The sequence below is a fragment of the Phalangium opilio genome, unplaced genomic scaffold, assembly GCF_054372755.1.
Source record: "Phalangium opilio isolate 3A_F unplaced genomic scaffold, DU_Popi_V2 ptg000505l_1, whole genome shotgun sequence".
NCBI lineage: Eukaryota > Metazoa > Arthropoda > Arachnida > Opiliones > Phalangiidae > Phalangium > Phalangium opilio.
In genome coordinates this window covers 1469870-1496856 of record NW_028324239.1, presented here as the reverse complement: position 1 = coordinate 1496856, position 26987 = coordinate 1469870, and the positions used below count along the sequence as shown (strand labels likewise).

The window sequence follows — 26987 nt, the reverse complement described above, 5'->3', positions numbered from 1 at the left end:
TGTCACGGATTTTGTATCTTGAAGAAAAAAAGCATGCGATTATTTCGGTACAATTTTGAATGCATTTTTTTCTGGACAAATTTTTGACCGAATTTAGCTTAAATACATATAAAATACTCATTAAAAGCGATTTCATCTCGATTGATCAGTAAATAAAAATGTACCTCGATTTTTAATTACATTTTAAAAATCGACGTTTCTCGACCAGAGAAGCACTTTTTGAGAATTTTTTCACTATTTTCAAATATAACCGCTGAAACCATAGTTTTTGTACTTTTTGCTTTAATTCAAGCAAATGTAACGATATTCATTCAAAAAACTGTTCAAATTCAATTTTCAATAAGAAATCGTTGTCACGGATTTTGTATCTTGAAGAAAAAAAGCATGCGATTTTTTCGGTACAATTTTGAATGCATTTTTTTCTGGACAAATTTTTGACTGAATTCAGCTTATTTACCTATAAAATACTCATGAAAAGTGATTTCATCTCGATTGATCAATAAATAAAAATGTTCCTCGATTTTTAATGAAATTTTCAAAATCGACCTTTCTCGACCAGAAAAGCACATTTTGAGTTTTATTTTCGCTATTTACAAATATAATCACTGAAACCATTAATTTTGTACTTTTCGCTTTAATTCAAGCAAATATAACGATATTCATTCAAAAAACTGTTAAAATTCAATTTTCAATAAGAAATCGTTGTCACGGATTTTTTTACCTTGAAGAAAAAAAACATGCGATTTTTTCGGTTCACTTTTGAATGCATTTTTTTCTGGACAAATTTTTGACTGAATTCAGCTTATTTACCTATAAAATACTCATGAAAAGTGATTTCATCTCGATTGATCAATAAATAAAAATGTACCTCGATTTTTAATGAAATTTTCAAAATCGACGTTTCTCGACCAGAAAAGCACATTTTGAGTTTTATTTTCGCTATTTACAAATATAATCACTGAAACCATTAATTTTGTACTTTTCGCTTTAATTCAAGCAAATATAACGATATTCATTCAAAAAACTGTTAAAATTCAATTTTCAATAAGAAATCGTTGTCACGGATTTTTTTACCTTGAAGAAAAAAAACATGCGATTTTTTCGGTTCACTTCTGAATGCATTTTTTTCTGGACAAATTTTTGACTGAATTCAGCTTATTTACCTATAAAATACTCATTAAAAGTGATTTCATCTCGATTGATCAATAAATAAAAATGTACCTCGATTTTTAATAAAATTTTCAAAATCGACGTTTCTCGACCAGAGAAGCACTTTTTGAGAATTTTTTCACAATTTTCAAATATAACCGCTGAAACCATAGTTTTTGTACTTTTTGCTATAATTCAAGCAAATATAACGATATTCATTCAAAAAACTATTAAAATTCAATTTTCAATAAGAAATCGTTGTCACGGATTTTTTTACCTTGAAGAAAAAAAACATGCGATTTTTTCGGTTCACTTTTGAATGCATTTTTTTCTGGACAAATTTTTGACTGAATTCAGCTTATTTACCTATAAAATACTCATGAAAAGTGATTTCATCTCGATTGATCAATAAATAAAAATGTACCTCGATTTTTAATAAAATTTTCAAAATCGACGTTTCTCGACCAGAGAAGCATTTTTTGAGAATTTTTTCAATATTTTCAAATATAACCGCTGAAACCATAGTTTTTGTACTTTTTGCTATAATTCAAGGAAATATAACGATATTCATTCAAAAAACTGCTAAAATTCAATTTTCAATAAGAAATCGTTGTCACGGATTTTTTTACCTTGAGAAAAAAAACATGCGATTTTTTCGGTTCACTTTTGAATGCATTTTTTTTCTGGACAAATTTTTGACTGAATTCAGCTTATTTACCTATAAAATACTCATTAAAAGTGGTTTCATCTCGATTGATCAATAAATAAAAATGTACCTCGATTTTTAATAAAATTTTCAAAATCGACGTTTCTCGACCAGAGAAGCACTTTTTGAGAATTTTTTCACTATTTTCAAATATAAATGCTGAAACCAAATTTTTTGTACTTTTTGCTTTAATTCAAGCAAATATAACGATATTCATTCAAAAAACTGTTCAAATTCAATTTTCAATAAGAAATCGTTGTCACGGATTTTGTATCTTGAAGAAAAAAAGCATGCGATTATTTCGGTACAATTTTGAATGCATTTTTTTCTGGACAAATTTTTGACCGAATTTAGCTTAAATACATATAAAATACTCATTAAAAGCGATTTCATCTCGATTGATCAGTAAATAAAAATGTACCTCGATTTTTAATTACATTTTAAAAATCGACGTTTCTCGACCAGAGAAGCACTTTTTGAGAATTTTTTCACTATTTTCAAATATAACCGCTGAAACCATAGTTTTTGTACTTTTTGCTTTAATTCAAGCAAATGTAACGATATTCATTCAAAAAACTGTTCAAATTCAATTTTCAATAAGAAATCGTTGTCACGGATTTTGTATCTTGAAGAAAAAAAGCATGCGATTTTTTCGGTACAATTTTGAATGCATTTTTTTCTGGACAAATTTTTGACTGAATTCAGCTTATTTACCTATAAAATACTCATGAAAAGTGATTTCATCTCGATTGATCAATAAATAAAAATGTTCCTCGATTTTTAATGAAATTTTCAAAATCGACCTTTCTCGACCAGAAAAGCACATTTTGAGTTTTATTTTCGCTATTTACAAATATAATCACTGAAACCATTAATTTTGTACTTTTCGCTTTAATTCAAGCAAATATAACGATATTCATTCAAAAAACTGTTAAAATTCAATTTTCAATAAGAAATCGTTGTCACGGATTTTTTTACCTTGAAGAAAAAAAACATGCGATTTTTTCGGTTCACTTTTGAATGCATTTTTTTCTGGACAAATTTTTGACTGAATTCAGCTTATTTACCTATAAAATACTCATTAAAAGTGATTTCATCTCGATTGATCAATAAATAAAAATGTACCTCGATTTTTAATAAAATTTTCAAAATCGACGTTTCTCGACCAGAGAAGCACTTTTTGAGAATTTTTTCACTATTTTCAAATATAACCGCTGAAACCATAGTTTTTGTACTTTTTGCTATAATTCAAGCAAATATAACGATATTCATTCAAAAAACTGTTCAAATTCAATTTTCAATAAGAAATCGTTGTCACGGATTTTTTTACCTTGAAGAAAAAAAACATGCGATTTTTTCGGTTCACTTTTGAATGCATTTTTTTCTGGACAAATTTTTGACTGAATTCAGCTTATTTACCTATAAAATACTCATGAAAAGTGATTTCATCTCGATTGATCAATAAATAAAAATGTACCTCGATTTTTAATGAAATTTTCAAAATCGACGTTTCTCGACCAGAAAAGCACATTTTGAGTTTTATTTTCGCTATTTACAAATATAATCACTGAAACCATTAATTTTGTACTTTTCGCTTTAATTCAAGCAAATATAACGATATTCATTCAAAAAACTGTTAAAATTCAATTTTCAATAAGAAATCGTTGTCACGGATTTTTTTACCTTGAAGAAAAAAAACATGCGATTTTTTCGGTTCACTTCTGAATGCATTTTTTTCTGGACAAATTTTTGACTGAATTCAGCTTATTTACCTATAAAATACTCATTAAAAGTGATTTCATCTCGATTGATCAATAAATAAAAATGTACCTCGATTTTTAATAAAATTTTCAAAATCGACGTTTCTCGACCAGAGAAGCACTTTTTGAGAATTTTTTCACTATTTTCAAATATAACCGCTGAAACCATAGTTTTTGTACTTTTTGCTATAATTCAAGCAAATATAACGATATTCATTCAAAAAACTGTTAAAATTCAATTTTCAATAAGAAATCGTTGTCACGGATTTTTTTACCTTGAAGAAAAAAAACATGCGATTTTTTCGGTTCACTTTTGAATGCATTTTTTTCTGGACAAATTTTTGACTGAATTCAGCTTATTTACCTATAAAATACTCATGAAAAGTGATTTCATCTCGATTGATCAATAAATAAAAATGTACCTCGATTTTTAATGAAATTTTCAAAATCGACGTTTCTCGACCAGAAAAGCACATTTTGAGTTTTATTTTCGCTATTTACAAATATAATCACTGAAACCATTAATTTTGTACTTTTCGCTTTAATTCAAGCAAATATAACGATATTCATTCAAAAAACTGTTAAAATTCAATTTTCAATAAGAAATCGTTGTCACGGATTTTTTTACCTTGAAGAAAAAAAACATGCGATTTTTTCGGTTCACTTCTGAATGCATTTTTTTCTGGACAAATTTTTGACTGAATTCAGCTTATTTACCTATAAAATACTCATTAAAAGTGATTTCATCTCGATTGATCAATAAATAAAAATGTACCTCGATTTTTAATAAAATTTTCAAAATCGACGTTTCTCGACCAGAGAAGCACTTTTTGAGAATTTTTTCACAATTTTCAAATATAACCGCTGAAACCATAGTTTTTGTACTTTTTGCTATAATTCAAGCAAATATAACGATATTCATTCAAAAAACTATTAAAATTCAATTTTCAATAAGAAATCGTTGTCACGGATTTTTTTACCTTGAAGAAAAAAAACATGCGATTTTTTCGGTTCACTTTTGAATGCATTTTTTTCTGGACAAATTTTTGACTGAATTCAGCTTATTTACCTATAAAATACTCATGAAAAGTGATTTCATCTCGATTGATCAATAAATAAAAATGTACCTCGATTTTTAATAAAATTTTCAAAATCGACGTTTCTCGACCAGAGAAGCATTTTTTGAGAATTTTTTCAATATTTTCAAATATAACCGCTGAAACCATAGTTTTTGTACTTTTTGCTATAATTCAAGGAAATATAACGATATTCATTCAAAAAACTGCTAAAATTCAATTTTCAATAAGAAATCGTTGTCACGGATTTTTTTACCTTGAGAAAAAAAACATGCGATTTTTTCGGTTCACTTTTGAATGCATTTTTTTTCTGGACAAATTTTTGACTGAATTCAGCTTATTTACCTATAAAATACTCATTAAAAGTGGTTTCATCTCGATTGATCAATAAATAAAAATGTACCTCGATTTTTAATAAAATTTTCAAAATCGACGTTTCTCGACCAGAGAAGCACTTTTTGAGAATTTTTTCACTATTTTCAAATATAAATGCTGAAACCAAATTTTTTGTACTTTTTGCTTTAATTCAAGCAAATATAACGATATTCATTCAAAAAACTGTTCAAATTCAATTTTCAATAAGAAATCGTTGTCACGGATTTTGTATCTTGAAGAAAAAAAGCATGCGATTATTTCGGTACAATTTTGAATGCATTTTTTTCTGGACAAATTTTTGACCGAATTTAGCTTAAATACATATAAAATACTCATTAAAAGCGATTTCATCTCGATTGATCAGTAAATAAAAATGTACCTCGATTTTTAATTACATTTTAAAAATCGACGTTTCTCGACCAGAGAAGCACTTTTTGAGAATTTTTTCACTATTTTCAAATATAACCGCTGAAACCATAGTTTTTGTACTTTTTGCTTTAATTCAAGCAAATGTAACGATATTCATTCAAAAAACTGTTCAAATTCAATTTTCAATAAGAAATCGTTGTCACGGATTTTGTATCTTGAAGAAAAAAAGCATGCGATTTTTTCGGTACAATTTTGAATGCATTTTTTTCTGGACAAATTTTTGACTGAATTCAGCTTATTTACCTATAAAATACTCATGAAAAGTGATTTCATCTCGATTGATCAATAAATAAAAATGTTCCTCGATTTTTAATGAAATTTTCAAAATCGACCTTTCTCGACCAGAAAAGCACATTTTGAGTTTTATTTTCGCTATTTACAAATATAATCACTGAAACCATTAATTTTGTACTTTTCGCTTTAATTCAAGCAAATATAACGATATTCATTCAAAAAACTGTTAAAATTCAATTTTCAATAAGAAATCGTTGTCACGGATTTTTTACCTTGAAGAAAAAAAACATGCGATTTTTTCGGTTCACTTTTGAATGCATTTTTTTCTGGACAAATTTTTGACTGAATTCAGCTTATTTACCTATAAAATACTCATTAAAAGTGATTTCATCTCGATTGATCAATAAATAAAAATGTACCTCGATTTTTAATAAAATTTTCAAAATCGACGTTTCTCGACCAGAGAAGCACTTTTTGAGAATTTTTTCACTATTTTCAAATATAACCGCTGAAACCATAGTTTTTGTACTTTTTGCTATAATTCAAGCAAATATAACGATATTCATTCAAAAAACTGTTCAAATTGAATTTTCAATAAGAAATCGTTGTCACGGATTTTTTTACCTTGAAGAAAAAAAACATGCGATTTTTTCGGTTCACTTTTGAATGCATTTTTTTCTGGACAAATTTTTGACTGAATTCAGCTTATTTACCTATAAAATACTCATGAAAAGTGATTTCATCTCGATTGATCAATAAATAAAAATGTACCTCGATTTTTAATGAAATTTTCAAAATCGACGTTTCTCGACCAGAAAAGCACATTTTGAGTTTTATTTTCGCTATTTACAAATATAATCACTGAAACCATTAATTTTGTACTTTTCGCTTTAATTCAAGCAAATATAACGATATTCATTCAAAAAACTGTTAAAATTCAATTTTCAATAAGAAATCGTTGTCACGGATTTTTTTACCTTGAAGAAAAAAAACATGCGATTTTTTCGGTTCACTTTTGAATGCATTTTTTTCTGGACAAATTTTTGACTGAATTCAGCTTATTTACCTATAAAATACTCATGAAAAGTGATTTCATCTCGATTGATCAATAAATAAAAATGTTCCTCGATTTTTAATGAAATTTTCAAAATCGACCTTTCTCGACCAGAAAAGCACATTTTGAGTTTTATTTTCGCTATTTACAAATATAATCACTGAAACCATTAATTTTGTACTTTTCGCTTTAATTCAAGCAAATATAACGATATTCATTCAAAAAACTGTTAAAATTCAATTTTCAATAAGAAATCGTTGTCACGGATTTTTTTACCTTGAAGAAAAAAAACATGCGATTTTTTCGGTTCACTTTTGAATGCATTTTTTTCTGGACAAATTTTTGACTGAATTCAGCTTATTTACCTATAAAATACTCATTAAAAGTGATTTCATCTCGATTGATCAATAAATAAAAATGTACCTCGATTTTTAATAAAATTTTCAAAATCGACGTTTCTCGACCAGAGAAGCACTTTTTGAGAATTTTTTCACTATTTTCAAATATAACCGCTGAAACCATAGTTTTTGTACTTTTTGCTATAATTCAAGCAAATATAACGATATTCATTCAAAAAACTGTTCAAATTCAATTTTCAATAAGAAATCGTTGTCACGGATTTTTTTACCTTGAAGAAAAAAAACATGCGATTTTTTCGGTTCACTTTTGAATGCATTTTTTTCTGGACAAATTTTTGACTGAATTCAGCTTATTTACCTATAAAATACTCATGAAAAGTGATTTCATCTCGATTGATCAATAAATAAAAATGTACCTCGATTTTTAATGAAATTTTCAAAATCGACGTTTCTCGACCAGAAAAGCACATTTTGAGTTTTATTTTCGCTATTTACAAATATAATCTCTGAAACCATTAATTTTGTACTTTTCGCTTTAATTCAAGCAAATATAACGATATTCATTCAAAAAACTGTTAAAATTCAATTTTCAATAAGAAATCGTTGTCACGGATTTTTTTACCTTGAAGAAAAAAAACATGCGATTTTTTCGGTTCACTTTTGAATGCATTTTTTTCTGGACAAATTTTTGACTGAATTCAGCTTATTTACCTATAAAATACTCATTAAAAGTGATTTCATCTCGATTGATCAATAAATAAAAATGTACCTCGATTTTTAATAAAATTTTCAAAATCGACGTTTCTCGACCAGAGAAGCACTTTTTGAGAATTTTTTCACTATTTTCAAATATAACCGCTGAAACCATAGTTTTTGTACTTTTTGCTATAATTCAAGCAAATATAACGATATTCATTCAAAAAACTGTTAAAATTCAATTTTCAATAAGAAATCGTTGTCACGGATTTTTTTACCTTGAAGAAAAAAAAACATGCGATTTTTTCGGTTCACTTTTGAATGCATTTTTTTCTGGACAAATTTTTGACTGAATTCAGCTTATTTACCTATAAAATACTCATTAAAAGTGATTTCATCTCGATTGATCAATAAATAAAAATGTACCTCGATTTTTAATAAAATTTTCAAAATCGACGTTTCTCGACCAGAGAAGCACTTTTTGAGAATTTTTTCACTATTTTCAAATAGAACCGCTGAAACCATAGTTTTTGTACTTTTTGCTATAATTCAAGCAAATATAACGATATTCATTCAAAAAACTGTTCAAATTCAATTTTCAATAAGAAATCGTTGTCACGGATTTTTTTACCTTGAAGAAAAAAAACATGCGATTTTTTCGGTTCACTTTTGAATGCATTTTTTTCTGGACAAATTTTTGACTGAATTCAGCTTATTTACCTATAAAATACTCATTAAAAGTGATTTCATCTCGATTGATCAATAAATAAAAATGTACCTCGATTTTTAATAAAATTTTCAAAATCGACGTTTCTCGACCAGAGAAGCACTTTTTGAAAATATTTTCACTATTTTCAAATATAACCGCTGAAACCATAGTTTTTGTACTTTTTGCTATAATTCAAGCAAATATAACGATATTCATTCAAAAAACTGTTAAAATTCAATTTTCAATAAGAAATCGTTGTCACGGATTTTTTTACCTTGAAGAAAAAAAACATGCGATTTTTTCGGTTCACTTTTGAATGCATTTTTTTCTGGACAAATTTTTGACTGAATTCAGCTTATTTACCTATAAAATACTCATGAAAAGTGATTTCATCTCGATTGATCAATAAATAAAAATGTACCTCGATTTTTAATGAAATTTTCAAAATCGACGTTTCTCGACCAGAAAAGCACATTTTGAGTTTTATTTTCGCTATTTACAAATATAATCACTGAAACCATTAATTTTGTACTTTTCGCTTTAATTCAAGCAAATATAACGATATTCATTCAAAAAACTGTTAAAATTCAATTTTCAATAAGAAATCGTTGTCACGGATTTTTTTACCTTGAAGAAAAAAAACATGCGATTTTTTCGGTTCACTTCTGAATGCATTTTTTTCTGGACAAATTTTTGACTGAATTCAGCTTATTTACCTATAAAATACTCATTAAAAGTGATTTCATCTCGATTGATCAATAAATAAAAATGTACCTCGATTTTTAATAAAATTTTCAAAATCGACGTTTCTCGACCAGAGAAGCACTTTTTGAGAATTTTTTCACTATTTTCAAATATAACCGCTGAAACCATAGTTTTTGTACTTTTTGCTATAATTCAAGCAAATATAACGATATTCATTCAAAAAACTGTTAAAATTCAATTTTCAATAAGAAATCGTTGTCACGGATTTTTTTACCTTGAAGAAAAAAAACATGCGATTTTTTCGGTTCACTTTTGAATGCATTTTTTTCTGGACAAATTTTTGACTGAATTCAGCTTATTTACCTATAAAATACTCATGAAAAGTGATTTCATCTCGATTGATCAATAAATAAAAATGTACCTCGATTTTTAATGAAATTTTCAAAATCGACGTTTCTCGACCAGAAAAGCACATTTTGAGTTTTATTTTCGCTATTTACAAATATAATCACTGAAACCATTAATTTTGTACTTTTCGCTTTAATTCAAGCAAATATAACGATATTCATTCAAAAAACTGTTAAAATTCAATTTTCAATAAGAAATCGTTGTCACGGATTTTTTTACCTTGAAGAAAAAAAACATGCGATTTTTTCGGTTCACTTCTGAATGCATTTTTTTCTGGACAAATTTTTGACTGAATTCAGCTTATTTACCTATAAAATACTCATTAAAAGTGATTTCATCTCGATTGATCAATAAATAAAAATGTACCTCGATTTTTAATAAAATTTTCAAAATCGACGTTTCTCGACCAGAGAAGCACTTTTTGAGAATTTTTTCACAATTTTCAAATATAACCGCTGAAACCATAGTTTTTGTACTTTTTGCTATAATTCAAGCAAATATAACGATATTCATTCAAAAAACTATTAAAATTCAATTTTCAATAAGAAATCGTTGTCACGGATTTTTTTACCTTGAAGAAAAAAAACATGCGATTTTTTCGGTTCACTTTTGAATGCATTTTTTTCTGGACAAATTTTTGACTGAATTCAGCTTATTTACCTATAAAATACTCATGAAAAGTGATTTCATCTCGATTGATCAATAAATAAAAATGTACCTCGATTTTTAATAAAATTTTCAAAATCGACGTTTCTCGACCAGAGAAGCATTTTTTGAGAATTTTTTCAATATTTTCAAATATAACCGCTGAAACCATAGTTTTTGTACTTTTTGCTATAATTCAAGGAAATATAACGATATTCATTCAAAAAACTGCTAAAATTCAATTTTCAATAAGAAATCGTTGTCACGGATTTTTTTACCTTGAGAAAAAAAACATGCGATTTTTTCGGTTCACTTTTGAATGCATTTTTTTTCTGGACAAATTTTTGACTGAATTCAGCTTATTTACCTATAAAATACTCATTAAAAGTGGTTTCATCTCGATTGATCAATAAATAAAAATGTACCTCGATTTTTAATAAAATTTTCAAAATCGACGTTTCTCGACCAGAGAAGCACTTTTTGAGAATTTTTTCACTATTTTCAAATATAAATGCTGAAACCAAATTTTTTGTACTTTTTGCTTTAATTCAAGCAAATATAACGATATTCATTCAAAAAACTGTTCAAATTCAATTTTCAATAAGAAATCGTTGTCACGGATTTTGTATCTTGAAGAAAAAAAGCATGCGATTATTTCGGTACAATTTTGAATGCATTTTTTTCTGGACAAATTTTTGACCGAATTTAGCTTAAATACATATAAAATACTCATTAAAAGCGATTTCATCTCGATTGATCAGTAAATAAAAATGTACCTCGATTTTTAATTACATTTTAAAAATCGACGTTTCTCGACCAGAGAAGCACTTTTTGAGAATTTTTTCACTATTTTCAAATATAACCGCTGAAACCATAGTTTTTGTACTTTTTGCTTTAATTCAAGCAAATGTAACGATATTCATTCAAAAAACTGTTCAAATTCAATTTTCAATAAGAAATCGTTGTCACGGATTTTGTATCTTGAAGAAAAAAAGCATGCGATTTTTTCGGTACAATTTTGAATGCATTTTTTTCTGGACAAATTTTTGACTGAATTCAGCTTATTTACCTATAAAATACTCATGAAAAGTGATTTCATCTCGATTGATCAATAAATAAAAATGTTCCTCGATTTTTAATGAAATTTTCAAAATCGACCTTTCTCGACCAGAAAAGCACATTTTGAGTTTTATTTTCGCTATTTACAAATATAATCACTGAAACCATTAATTTTGTACTTTTCGCTTTAATTCAAGCAAATATAACGATATTCATTCAAAAAACTGTTAAAATTCAATTTTCAATAAGAAATCGTTGTCACGGATTTTTTTACCTTGAAGAAAAAAAACATGCGATTTTTTCGGTTCACTTTTGAATGCATTTTTTTCTGGACAAATTTTTGACTGAATTCAGCTTATTTACCTATAAAATACTCATAAAAAGTGATTTCATCTCGATTGATCAATAAATAAAAATGTACCTCGATTTTTAATGAAATTTTCAAAATCGACGTTTCTCGACCAGAAAAGCACATTTTGAGTTTTATTTTCGCTATTTACAAATATAATCACTGAAACCATTAATTTTGTACTTTTCGCTTTAATTCAAGCAAATATAACGATATTCATTCAAAAAACTGTTAAAATTCAATTTTCAATAAGAAATCGTTGTCACGGATTTTTTTACCTTGAAGAAAAAAAACATGCGATTTTTTCGGTTCACTTTTGAATGCATTTTTTTCTGGACAAATTTTTGACTGAATTCAGCTTATTTACCTATAAAATACTCATTAAAAGTGATTTCATCTCGATTGATCAATAAATAAAAATGTACCTCGATTTTTAATAAAATTTTCAAAATCGACGTTTCTCGACCAGAGAAGCACTTTTTGAGAATTTTTTCACTATTTTCAAATATAACCGCTGAAACCATAGTTTTTGTACTTTTTGCTATAATTCAAGCAAATATAACGATATTCATTCAAAAAACTGTTCAAATTCAATTTTCAATAAGAAATCGTTGTCACGGATTTTTTTACCTTGAAGAAAAAAAACATGCGATTTTTTCGGTTCACTTTTGAATGCATTTTTTTCTGGACAAATTTTTGACTGAATTCAGCTTATTTACCTATAAAATACTCATTAAAAGTGATTTCATCTCGATTGATCAATAAATAAAAATGTACCTCGATTTTTGATAAAATTTTCAAAATCGACGTTTCTCGACCAGAGAAGCACTTTTTGAAAATATTTTCACTATTTTCAAATATAACCGCTGAAACCATAGTTTTTGTACTTTTTGCTATAATTCAAGCAAATATAACGATATTCATTCAAAAAACTGTTAAAATTCAATTTTCAATAAGAAATCGTTGTCACGGATTTTTTTACCTTGAAGAAAAAAAACATGCGATTTTTTCGGTTCACTTTTGAATGCATTTTTTTCTGGACAAATTTTTGACTGAATTCAGCTTATTTACCTATAAAATACTCATGAAAAGTGATTTCATCTCGATTGATCAATAAATAAAAATGTACCTCGATTTTTAATGAAATTTTCAAAATCGACGTTTCTCGACCAGAAAAGCACATTTTGAGTTTTATTTTCGCTATTTACAAATATAATCACTGAAACCATTAATTTTGTACTTTTCGCTTTAATTCAAGCAAATATAACGATATTCATTCAAAAAACTGTTAAAATTCAATTTTCAATAAGAAATCGTTGTCATGGATTTTTTTACCTTGAAGAAAAAAATTATGCGATTTTTTCGGTTCACTTCTGAATGCATTTTTTTCTGGACAAATTTTTGACTGAATTCAGCTTATTTACCTATAAAATACTCATGAAAAGTGATTTCATCTCGATTGATCAATAAATAAAAATGTACCTCGATTTTTAATGAAATTTTCAAAATCGACGTTTCTCGACCAGAAAAGCACATTTTGAGTTTTATTTTCGCTATTTACAAATATAATCACTGAAACCATTAATTTTGTACTTTTCGCTTTAATTCAAGCAAATATAACGATATTCATTCAAAAAACTGTTAAAATTCAATTTTCAATAAGAAATCGTTGTCACGGATTTTTTTACCTTGAAGAAAAAAAACATGCGATTTTTTCGGTTCACTTCTGAATGCATTTTTTTCTGGACAAATTTTTGACTGAATTCAGCTTATTTACCTATAAAATACTCATTAAAAGTGATTTCATCTCGATTGATCAATAAATAAAAATGTACCTCGATTTTTAATAAAATTTTCAAAATCGACGTTTCTCGACCAGAGAAGCACTTTTTGAGAATTTTTTCACTATTTTCAAATATAACCGCTGAAACCATAGTTTTTGTACTTTTTGCTATAATTCAAGCAAATATAACGATATTCATTCAAAAAACTGTTAAAATTCAATTTTCAATAAGAAATCGTTGTCACGGATTTTTTTACCTTGAAGAAAAAAAACATGCGATTTTTTCGGTTCACTTTTGAATGCATTTTTTTCTGGACAAATTTTTGACTGAATTCAGCTTATTTACCTATAAAATACTCATGAAAAGTGATTTCATCTCGATTGATCAATAAATAAAAATGTACCTCGATTTTTAATGAAATTTTCAAAATCGACGTTTCTCGACCAGAAAAGCACATTTTGAGTTTTATTTTCGCTATTTACAAATATAATCACTGAAACCATTAATTTTGTACTTTTCGCTTTAATTCAAGCAAATATAACGATATTCATTCAAAAAACTGTTAAAATTCAATTTTCAATAAGAAATCGTTGTCACGGATTTTTTTACCTTGAAGAAAAAAAACATGCGATTTTTTCGGTTCACTTTTGAATGCATTTTTTTCTGGACAAATTTTTGACTGAATTCAGCTTATTTACCTATAAAATACTCATTAAAAGTGATTTCATCTCGATTGATCAATAAATAAAAATGTACCTCGATTTTTAATAAAATTTTCAAAATCGACGTTTCTCGACCAGAGAAGCACTTTTTGAAAATATTTTCACTATTTTCAAATATAACCGCTGAAACCATAGTTTTTGTACTTTTTGCTATAATTCAAGCAAATATAACGATATTCATTCAAAAAACTGTTAAAATTCAATTTTCAATAAGAAATCGTTGTCACGGATTTTTTTACCTTGAAGAAAAAAAACATGCGATTTTTTCGGTTCACTTTTGAATGCATTTTTTTCTGGACAAATTTTTGACTGAATTCAGCTTATTTACCTATAAAATACTCATGAAAAGTGATTTCATCTCGATTGATCAATAAATAAAAATGTACCTCGATTTTTAATGAAATTTTCAAAATCGACGTTTCTCGACCAGAAAAGCACATTTTGAGTTTTATTTTCGCTATTTACAAATATAATCACTGAAACCATTAATTTTGTACTTTTCGCTTTAATTCAAGCAAATATAACGATATTCATTCAAAAAACTGTTAAAATTCAATTTTCAATAAGAAATCGTTGTCACGGATTTTTTTACCTTGAAGAAAAAAAACATGCGATTTTTTCGGTTCACTTCTGAATGCATTTTTTTCTGGACAAATTTTTGACTGAATTCAGCTTATTTACCTATAAAATACTCATTAAAAGTGATTTCATCTCGATTGATCAATAAATAAAAATGTACCTCGATTTTTAATAAAATTTTCAAAATCGACGTTTCTCGACCAGAGAAGCACTTTTTGAGAATTTTTTCACTATTTTCAAATATAACCGCTGAAACCATAGTTTTTGTACTTTTTGCTATAATTCAAGCAAATATAACGATATTCATTCAAAAAACTGTTAAAATTCAATTTTCAATAAGAAATCGTTGTCACGGATTTTTTTACCTTGAAGAAAAAAAACATGCGATTTTTTCGGTTCACTTTTGAATGCATTTTTTTCTGGACAAATTTTTGACTGAATTCAGCTTATTTACCTATAAAATACTCATGAAAAGTGATTTCATCTCGATTGATCAATAAATAAAAATGTACCTCGATTTTTAATGAAATTTTCAAAATCGACGTTTCTCGACCAGAAAAGCACATTTTGAGTTTTATTTTCGCTATTTACAAATATAATCACTGAAACCATTAATTTTGTACTTTTCGCTTTAATTCAAGCAAATATAACGATATTCATTCAAAAAACTGTTAAAATTCAATTTTCAATAAGAAATCGTTGTCACGGATTTTTTTACCTTGAAGAAAAAAAACATGCGATTTTTTCGGTTCACTTCTGAATGCATTTTTTTCTGGACAAATTTTTGACTGAATTCAGCTTATTTACCTATAAAATACTCATTAAAAGTGATTTCATCTCGATTGATCAATAAATAAAAATGTACCTCGATTTTTAATAAAATTTTCAAAATCGACGTTTCTCGACCAGAGAAGCACTTTTTGAGAATTTTTTCACAATTTTCAAATATAACCGCTGAAACCATAGTTTTTGTACTTTTTGCTATAATTCAAGCAAATATAACGATATTCATTCAAAAAACTATTAAAATTCAATTTTCAATAAGAAATCGTTGTCACGGATTTTTTTACCTTGAAGAAAAAAAACATGCGATTTTTTCGGTTCACTTTTGAATGCATTTTTTTCTGGACAAATTTTTGACTGAATTCAGCTTATTTACCTATAAAATACTCATGAAAAGTGATTTCATCTCGATTGATCAATAAATAAAAATGTACCTCGATTTTTAATAAAATTTTCAAAATCGACGTTTCTCGACCAGAGAAGCATTTTTTGAGAATTTTTTCAATATTTTCAAATATAACCGCTGAAACCATAGTTTTTGTACTTTTTGCTATAATTCAAGGAAATATAACGATATTCATTCAAAAAACTGCTAAAATTCAATTTTCAATAAGAAATCGTTGTCACGGATTTTTTTACCTTGAGAAAAAAAACATGCGATTTTTTCGGTTCACTTTTGAATGCATTTTTTTTCTGGACAAATTTTTGACTGAATTCAGCTTATTTACCTATAAAATACTCATTAAAAGTGGTTTCATCTCGATTGATCAATAAATAAAAATGTACCTCGATTTTTAATAAAATTTTCAAAATCGACGTTTCTCGACCAGAGAAGCACTTTTTGAGAATTTTTTCACTATTTTCAAATATAAATGCTGAAACCAAATTTTTTGTACTTTTTGCTTTAATTCAAGCAAATATAACGATATTCATTCAAAAAACTGTTCAAATTCAATTTTCAATAAGAAATCGTTGTCACGGATTTTGTATCTTGAAGAAAAAAAGCATGCGATTATTTCGGTACAATTTTGAATGCATTTTTTTCTGGACAAATTTTTGACCGAATTTAGCTTAAATACATATAAAATACTCATTAAAAGCGATTTCATCTCGATTGATCAGTAAATAAAAATGTACCTCGATTTTTAATTACATTTTAAAAATCGACGTTTCTCGACCAGAGAAGCACTTTTTGAGAATTTTTTCACTATTTTCAAATATAACCGCTGAAACCATAGTTTTTGTACTTTTTGCTTTAATTCAAGCAAATGTAACGATATTCATTCAAAAAACTGTTCAAATTCAATTTTCAATAAGAAATCGTTGTCACGGATTTTGTATCTTGAAGAAAAAAAGCATGCGATTTTTTCGGTACAATTTTGAATGCATTTTTTTCTGGACAAATTTTTGACTGAATTCAGCTTATTTACCTATAAAATACTCATGAAAAGTGATTTCATCTCGATTGATCAATAAATAAAAATGTTCCTCGATTTTTAATGAAATTTTCAAAATCGACCTTTCTCGACCAGAAAAGCACATTTTGAGTTTTATTTTCGCTATTTACAAATATAATCACTGAAACCATTAATTTTGTACTTTTCGCTTTAATTCAAGCAAATATAACGATATTCATTCAAAAAACTGTTAAAATTCAATTTTCAATAAGAAATCGTTGTCACGGATTTTTTTACCTTGAAGAAAAAAAACATGCGATTTTTTCGGTTCACTTTTGAATGCATTTTTTTCTGGACAAATTTTTGACTGAATTCAGCTTATTTACCTATAAAATACTCATAAAAAGTGATTTCATCTCGATTGATCAATAAATAAAAATGTACCTCGATTTTTAATGAAATTTTCAAAATCGACGTTTCTCGACCAGAAAAGCACATTTTGAGTTTTATTTTCGCTATTTACAAATATAATCACTGAAACCATTAATTTTGTACTTTTCGCTTTAATTCAAGCAAATATAACGATATTCATTCAAAAAACTGTTAAAATTCAATTTTCAATAAGAAATCGTTGTCACGGATTTTTTTACCTTGAAGAAAAAAAACATGCGATTTTTTCGGTTCACTTTTGAATGCATTTTTTTCTGGACAAATTTTTGACTGAATTCAGCTTATTTACCTATAAAATACTCATTAAAAGTGATTTCATCTCGATTGATCAATAAATAAAAATGTACCTCGATTTTTAATAAAATTTTCAAAATCGACGTTTCTCGACCAGAGAAGCACTTTTTGAGAATTTTTTCACTATTTTCAAATATAACCGCTGAAACCATAGTTTTTGTACTTTTTGCTATAATTCAAGCAAATATAACGATATTCATTCAAAAAACTGTTCAAATTCAATTTTCAATAAGAAATCGTTGTCACGGATTTTTTTACCTTGAAGAAAAAAAACATGCGATTTTTTCGGTTCACTTTTGAATGCATTTTTTTCTGGACAAATTTTTGACTGAATTCAGCTTATTTACCTATAAAATACTCATTAAAAGTGATTTCATCTCGATTGATCAATAAATAAAAATGTACCTCGATTTTTGATAAAATTTTCAAAATCGACGTTTCTCGACCAGAGAAGCACTTTTTGAAAATATTTTCACTATTTTCAAATATAACCGCTGAAACCATAGTTTTTGTACTTTTTGCTATAATTCAAGCAAATATAACGATATTCATTCAAAAAACTGTTAAAATTCAATTTTCAATAAGAAATCGTTGTCACGGATTTTTTTACCTTGAAGAAAAAAAACATGCGATTTTTTCGGTTCACTTTTGAATGCATTTTTTTCTGGACAAATTTTTGACTGAATTCAGCTTATTTACCTATAAAATACTCATGAAAAGTGATTTCATCTCGATTGATCAATAAATAAAAATGTACCTCGATTTTTAATGAAATTTTCAAAATCGACGTTTCTCGACCAGAAAAGCACATTTTGAGTTTTATTTTCGCTATTTACAAATATAATCACTGAAACCATTAATTTTGTACTTTTCGCTTTAATTCAAGCAAATATAACGATATTCATTCAAAAAACTGTTAAAATTCAATTTTCAATAAGAAATCGTTGTCATGGATTTTTTTACCTTGAAGAAAAAAATTATGCGATTTTTTCGGTTCACTTCTGAATGCATTTTTTTCTGGACAAATTTTTGACTGAATTCAGCTTATTTACCTATAAAATACTCATGAAAAGTGATTTCATCTCGATTGATCAATAAATAAAAATGTACCTCGATTTTTAATGAAATTTTCAAAATCGACGTTTCTCGACCAGAAAAGCACATTTTGAGTTTTATTTTCGCTATTTACAAATATAATCACTGAAACCATTAATTTTGTACTTTTCGCTTTAATTCAAGCAAATATAACGATATTCATTCAAAAAACTGTTAAAATTCAATTTTCAATAAGAAATCGTTGTCACGGATTTTTTTACCTTGAAGAAAAAAAACATGCGATTTTTTCGGTTCACTTCTGAATGCATTTTTTTCTGGACAAATTTTTGACTGAATTCAGCTTATTTACCTATAAAATACTCATTAAAAGTGATTTCATCTCGATTGATCAATAAATAAAAATGTACCTCGATTTTTAATAAAATTTTCAAAATCGACGTTTCTCGACCAGAGAAGCACTTTTTGAGAATTTTTTCACTATTTTCAAATATAACCGCTGAAACCATAGTTTTTGTACTTTTTGCTATAATTCAAGCAAATATAACGATATTCATTCAAAAAACTGTTAAAATTCAATTTTCAATAAGAAATCGTTGTCACGGATTTTTTTACCTTGAAGAAAAAAAACATGCGATTTTTTCGGTTCACTTTTGAATGCATTTTTTTCTGGACAAATTTTTGACTGAATTCAGCTTATTTACCTATAAAATACTCATGAAAAGTGATTTCATCTCGATTGATCAATAAATAAAAATGTACCTCGATTTTTAATGAAATTTTCAAAATCGACGTTTCTCGACCAGAAAAGCACATTTTGAGTTTTATTTTCGCTATTTACAAATATAATCACTGAAACCATTAATTTTGTACTTTTCGCTTTAATTCAAGCAAATATAACGATATTCATTCAAAAAACTGTTAAAATTCAATTTTCAATAAGAAATCGTTGTCACGGATTTTTTTACCTTGAAGAAAAAAAACATGCGATTTTTTCGGTTCACTTCTGAATGCATTTTTTTCTGGACAAATTTTTGACTGAATTCAGCTTATTTACCTATAAAATACTCATTAAAAGTGATTTCATCTCGATTGATCAATAAATAAAAATGTACCTCGATTTTTAATAAAATTTTCAAAATCGACGTTTCTCGACCAGAGAAGCGCTTTTTGAGAATTTTTTCACTATTTTCAAATATAACCGCTGAAACCATAGTTTTTGTACTTTTTGCTTTAATTCAAGCAAATAAAACGATATTCATTTAAAAAACTGTTAAAATTCAATTTTCAATAAGAAATCGTTGTCACGGATTTTTTTACCTTGAAGAAAAAAAACATGCGATTTTTTCGGTTCACTTCTGAATGCATTTTTTTCTGGACAAATTTTTGACTGAATTCAGCTTATTTACCTATAAAATACTCATTAAAAGTGATTTCATCTCGATTGATCAATAAATAAAAATGTACCTCGATTTTTAATAAAATTTTCAAAATCGACGTTTCTCGACCTGAGAAGCACTTTTTGAGAATTTTTTCACTATTTTCAAATATAAATGCTGAAACCAAATTTTTTGTACTTTTTGCTTTAATTCAAGCAAATATAACGATATTCATTCAAAAAACTGTTAAAATTCAATTTTCAATAAGAAATCGTCACGGATTTTGTGTCTCGAAGAAAAAAAGCATGCGATTTTTTCGGTACAATTTTGAATGCATTTTTTTCTGGACAAATTTTTGACCGAATTTAGCTTAAATACATAAAATACTCATTAAAAGTGATTTCATCTCGATTGATCAATAAATAAAAATGTACCTCGATTTTTAATAAAATTTTCAAAATCGACGTTTCTCGACCAGAGAAGCACTTTTTGAGAATTTTTTCACTATTTTCAAATATAACCGCTTAAACCATAGTTTTTGTACTTTTTGCTTTAATTCAAGCAAATGTAACCATATTCATTCAAAAAACTGTTCAAATTCAATTTTCAATAAGAAATCGTTGTCACGGATTTTTTTACCTTGAAGAAAAAAAACATGCGATTTTTTCGGTTCACTTTTGAATGCATTTTTTTCTGGACAAATTTTTGACTGAATTCAGCTTATTTACCTATAAAATACTCATTAAAAGTGATTTCATCTCGATTGATCAATAAATAAAAATGTACCTCGATTTTTTATAACATTTTCGAAATCGACGTTTCTCGACCAGAGAAGCACTTTTTGAGAATTTTTTCACTATTTTCAAATATAACCGCTGAAACCATAGTTTTTGTACTTTTTGCTTTAATTCAAGCAAATATAACGATATTCATTCAAAAAACTGTTAAAATTCAATTTTCAATAAGAAATCGTCACGGATTTTGTGTCTTGAAGAAAAAAAAGCATGCGATTTTTTCGGTACAAATTTTGAATGCATTTTTTTCTGGACAAATTTTTGACCGAATTTATTTTTTGGGCTTCCGTAGCGCAATGGTTAGCGCGTTCGGCTGTTAACCGAAAGGTTGGTGGTACGAACCCACCCGGGAGCGGTGTTGTGAAGTCTCAAATGTAACGTAAAAAGCCAAAAATTTTCCACAATACGTGACAACCATTTAATTTCTGAGCTCCCGTGGCTCAATGGTTATCGCGTTCGGCTCTTAACCAATAGGTTGGTGGTTCGAGCCCACCCGGGAGCGGTGTTGTGGGATCTCAAATGTAACGTAAAAAGCCAAAGTTTTTCCACAATACCTGACAACCATTTAATTTCTGAGATTCCGTGGCTCAATGGTTATCGCGTTCGGCTGTTAACCAATAGGTTGGTGGTTCGAGCCCACCCGGGAGTGGTGTTGTGAGATCTCAAATGTAACGTAAAAAGCCAAAGTTTTTCCACAATACCTGACGACCATTTAATTTTTGGGCTTCCGTGGCGCAATGGTTAGCGCGTTCGGATGTTAACCGAAAGGTTGGTGGTTCGAGCCCACCCGGGAGAGGTGTTGTGGAGTCTCAGATGTAGCGTAAAAAGCCAAAGTTTTTCCACAATACGTGACAACCATTTAATTTATGAGCTCCCTTGGCTCAATGGTTATCGCGTTCGGCTGTTAACCAATAGGTTGGTGGTTCGAGCCCACCCGGGAGTGGTGTTGTGGGATCTCAAATGTAACGTAAAAAGTCAGAGTTTTTCCACAATACCTGACAAGCATTTAATTTCTGAGATTCCGTGGCTCAATGGTTAGCGCGTTCGGCTGTTAAACGAAAGGTTGGTGGTTCAAGCCCACCCGGGAGCGGTGTTGTGAAGTCTCAAATGTAACGTAAAAAGCCAAAGCTTTTCCACAATACCTGACGACCACTTATTTTTTGGGCTTCCGTGGCGCAATGGTTAGCGCGTTCGGCTGTTAACCGAAAGGTTGGTGGTTCGAGACCACCCGGGAGAGGTGTTGTGGAGTCTCAGATGTAGCATAAAAAGTCAAAACTTTTCCACAATACGTGACAACCATTTAATTTCTGAGCTCCAGTGGCTCAATGGTTATCGCGTTCCGCTGTTAACCAATAGGTTGGTGGTTCGAGCCCACCCGGGAGCGGTGTTGTGGGATCTCAAATGTAACGTAAAAAGCCAAAGTTTTTCCACAATACCTGACAACCATTTAATTTCTGAGATTCCGTGGCTCAATGGTTAGCGCGTTCGGCTGTAAACCAAAAGGTTGGTGGTTCAAGCCCACCCGGAAGCGGTGTTATGGGATCTCAAATGTAAGGTAAAAAGTCAGAGTTTTTCCACAATAGCTGAAGACTATTTCATTTCTGAGCTTCTTTGGCTCCATGGTTAGCGCGTTCGGATGTTAACCGAAAGGTTGGTGGTTCGAGCCCACCCGGGAGAGGTGTTGTGGAGTCTCAGATGTAGCGTAAAAAGCCAAAGTTTTTCCACAATACGTGACAAACATTTAATTTATGAGCTACCTTGGCTCAATGGTTATCGCGTTCGGCTGTTAACCAATAGGTTGGTGGTTCGAGCCCACCCGGGAGTGGTGTTGTGGGATCTCAAATGTAACGTAAAATGTCAGAGTTTTTCCACAATACCTGACAACCATTTAATTTCTGAGATTCCGTGGCTCAATGGTTAGCGCGTTCGGCTGTTAAACGAAAGGTTGGTGGTTCAAGCCCACCCGGGAGCGGTGTTGTGAAGTCTCAAATGTAACGTAAAAAGCCAAAGCTTTTCCACAATACCTGACGACCACTTATTTTTTGGGCTTCCGTGGCGCAATGGTTAGCGCGTTCGGCTGTTAACCGAAAGGTTGGTGGTTCGAGACCACCCGGGAGAGGTGTTGTGGAGTCTCAGATGTAGCATAAAAAGTCAAAACTTTTCCACAATACGTGACAACCATTTAATTTCTGAGCTCCAGTGGCTCAATGGTTATCGCGTTCGGCTGTTAACCAATAGGTTGGTGGTTCGAGCCCACACGGGAGCGGTGTTATGGGATCTCAAATGAAACGTAAAAAGTCAGAGTTTTCCCACTATACCTGACGACCATTTATTTTTTGGGCTTCCGTAGCGCAATGGTTAGCGCGTTCGGCTGTTAACCGAAAGGTTGGTGGTTCGAGCCCACCCGGGAGCGGTGTTTTGAAGTCTCAAATGTAACGTAAAAAGCCAAACATTTTCCACAATACGTGACAACCATTTAATTTCTGAGCTCCCGTGGCTCAATGGTTATCGCGTTCGGCTGTTAACCAATAGGTTGGTGGTTCGAGCCCACATGGGAGCGGTGTTATGGGATCTCAAATGAAACGTAAAAAGTCAGAGTTTTTCCACAATAGCTGAAGACTATTTCATTTCTGAGCTTCTTTGGCTCCATGGTTAGCGCGTTCGGATGTTAACCGAAAGGTTGGTGGTTCGAGCCCACCCGGAAGAGGTGTTGTGGAGTCTCAGATGTAGCGTAAAAAGTCAATACTTTTCCACAATACGTGACAACCATTTAATTTCTGAGCTCCCGTGGCTCAATGGTTATCGCGTTCGGCTGTTAACCAATAGGTTGGTGGTTCGAGCCCACACGTAAGCGGTGTTATGGGATCTCAAATGAAACGTAAAAAGTCAGAGTTTTTCCACAATAGCTGAAGACTATTTCATTTCTGAGCTTCCGTGGCTCAATGGTTAGCGCGCTAGGCTGTTAACCAATAGATTGGTGGTTCGAGCCCACCCGGTAGCGGTGTTATGGGATCTCAAATGTAACGTAAAAGTCAGAGTTTTTCCACAATACCTGACGAACATTTAATTTTTGGGCTTCCGTGGCGCATTTTTTAGCGCGTTCAGCTGTTAACCGAAAGGTTGGTGGTTCGAGCCCACCCGCGAGAGGTGTTGTGGGGTCTCAGATGTAGCGTGAAAAGTCATAACTTTTCCACAATACCTGACAACCATTTAATTTCTGAGCTTCCGTGGCTCAATGGTTAGCGCGTTCGGCTGTTAACCAATAGGTTGGTGGTTCGAGCCCACCCGGTAGCGGTGTTATGGGATCTCAAATGTAACGTAAAAAGTCAGAGTTTTTCCACAATACCTGACGACCATTTATTGTTTGGGCTTCCGTGGCGCAATGGTTAGCGCGTGCGGCTGTTAACCGAAAGGTTGGTGGTTCGAGCCCACCCGGGAGCGGAGTTATGGGATCTAAAATGTAACGTAAAAAGTCAGAGTTTTTCCACAATACCTGACAACCATTCAATTTCTGAGCATCCGTGGCTCAATGGTTAGCGCGTTCGGCTGTTAACCAATAGGTTGGTGGTTCGAGCCCACCCGGGAGCGGTGTTGTGAAGTCTCAAATGTAACGTAAAAAGGCAAAGTTTTTCCACAATACCTGACGAACATTTATTTTTCGGGCTTCCGTGGCGCAATGGATTGCGCGTTCGGCTGTTATCCGAAAGGTTGGTGGTTCGAGCCCACACGGGAGCGGTGTTATGGGATCTCAAATGTAACGTAAAAAGTCAGAGTTTTTCCACAATACCTAACGAACATTCAATTTTTGGGCTTCCGTGGCGCAATGGTTAGCGCATTCAGCTGTTAACCGAAAGGTTGATTGTTCGAGCCCACCCGGAAGCGGTGTTATGGGATCTCAAGTGTAACGTAAAAAGACAGAGTTTTTCCACAATACCTGACAACCATTCAATTTCTGAGCTTCCGTGGCTCAATGGTTAGCGCGTTCGGCTGTTATCCAATAGGTTGGTGGTTCGAGCCCACCCGGGAGCGGTGTTATGGGATCTCAAATGTAACGTAAAAAGTCAGAGTTTTTCCACAATACCTGACGAACATTTAATTTTTGTGCTTCCGTGGCGCAATGGTTAGCGCGTTCAGCTGTTAACCGAAAGGTTGGTGGTTCGAGCCCACCCGGGAGAGGTGTTGTGGGGTCTCAAATGTAACGTGAAAAGTCAGAGTTTTTCCACAATACCTGACGAACATTTATTTTTTGGGCTTCCGTGGCGCAATGGATAGCGCGTTCGGCTGTTAAACGAAAGGTTGGTGGTTCGAGCCCACCCGGGAGCGGTGTTATGGGATCTCAAATATAACGTAAAAAGTCAGAGTTTTTCCACAATACCTAACGAACATTTATTTTTTGGGCTTCCGTGGCGCAATGGATTGCGCGTTCGGCTGTTAACCGAAAGGTTGGTGGTTCGAGCCCACACGGGAGCGGTGTTATGGGATCTCAAATGTAACGTAAAAAGTCAGAGTTTTTCCACAATACCTAACGAACATTTAATTTTTGGGCTTCCGTGGCGCAATGGTTAGCGCATTCAGCTGTTAACCGAAAGGTTGGTTGTTCGAGCCCACCCGGGAGAGGTGTTGTGGGGTCTCAGATGTAGCGTGAAAAGTAATAACTTTTCCACAATACCTGACAACCATTTAATTTCTGAGCTTCCGTGGCTCAATGGTTAGCGCACTAGGCTGTTAACCAATAGATTGGTGGTTCGAGCCCACCCGGAAGCGGTGTTATGGGATCTCAAGTGTAACGTAAAAAGTCAGAGTTTTTCCACAATACCTGACAAGCATTCAATTTCTGAGCTTCCGTGGCTCAATGGTTAGCGCGTTCGGCTGTTATCCAATAGGTTGGTGGTTCGAGCCCACCCGGGAGCGGTGTTATGGGATCTCAAATGTAACGTAAAAAGTCAGATCTTTTCCACAATACCTGACGAACATTTAATTTTTGGGCTTCCGTGGCGCATTTTTTAGCGCGTTCAGCTGTTAACCGAAAGGTTGGTGGTTCGAGCCCACCCGGGAGAGGTGTTGTGGGGTCTCAGATGTAGCGTGAAAAGTCATAACTTTTCCACAATACCTGACAACCATTTAATTTCTGAGCTTCCGTGGCTCAATGGTTAGCGCGCTAGGCTGTTAACCAATAGATTGGTGGTTCGAGCCCACCCGGTAGCGGTGTTATGGGATCTCAAATGTAACGTAAAAGTCAGAGTTTTTCCACAATACCTGACGAACATTTAATTTTTGGGCTTCCGTGGCGCAATGGTTAGTGCGTTCGGCTGTTAACCGAAAGGTTGGTGGTTCGAGCCACACGGGAGCGGTGTTATGGGATCTCAAATGTAACGTAAAAAGGCAAAGTTTTCCACAATACCTGACGAACATTTATTTTTCGGGCTTCCGTGGCGCAATGGATAGCGCGTTCGGCTGTTAATCGAAAGGTTGGTGGTTCGAGCCCACACGGGAGCGGTGTTATGGGATCTAAATGTAACGTAAAAAGTCAGAGTTTTTCCACAATATATAACGAACATTTATTTTTTGGGCTTCCGTGGCGCAATGGATTGCGCGTTCGGCTGTTAACCGAAAGGTTGGTGGTTCGAGCCCACACGGGAGCGGTGTTATGGGATCTCAAATGTAACGTAAAAAGTCAGAGTTTTTCCACAATACCTAACGAACATTCAATTTTTGGGCTTCCGTGGCGCAATGGTTAGCGCATTCAGCTGTTAACCGAAAGGTTGATTGTTCGAGCCCACCCGGAAGCGGTGTTATGGGATCTCAAGTGTAACGTAAAAAGTCAGATTTTTTCCACAATACCTGACAAGCATTCAATTTCTGAGCTTCCGTGGCTCAATGGTTAGCGCGTTCGGCTGTTATCCAATAGGTTGGTGGTTCGAGCCCACCCGGGAGCGGTGTTATGGGATCTCAAATGTAACGTAAAAAGTCAGATCTTTTCCACAATACCTGACGAACATTTAATTTTTGGGCTTCCGTGGCGCATTTTTTAGCGCGTTC

The 26987-nt window shown here is 31.1% G+C and overlaps 1 non-coding gene across 1 annotated transcript; it reads left to right on the top strand.

Moving 5' to 3' along the window:
- Positions 1 to 22406: 22406 nt before the first annotated feature.
- Positions 22407 to 22479, top strand: TRNAY-GUA (transfer RNA tyrosine (anticodon GUA)). The gene has a single exon. It is a non-coding gene; the product is annotated as a tRNA-Tyr (tRNA).
- Positions 22480 to 26987: the final 4508 nt, after the last annotated feature.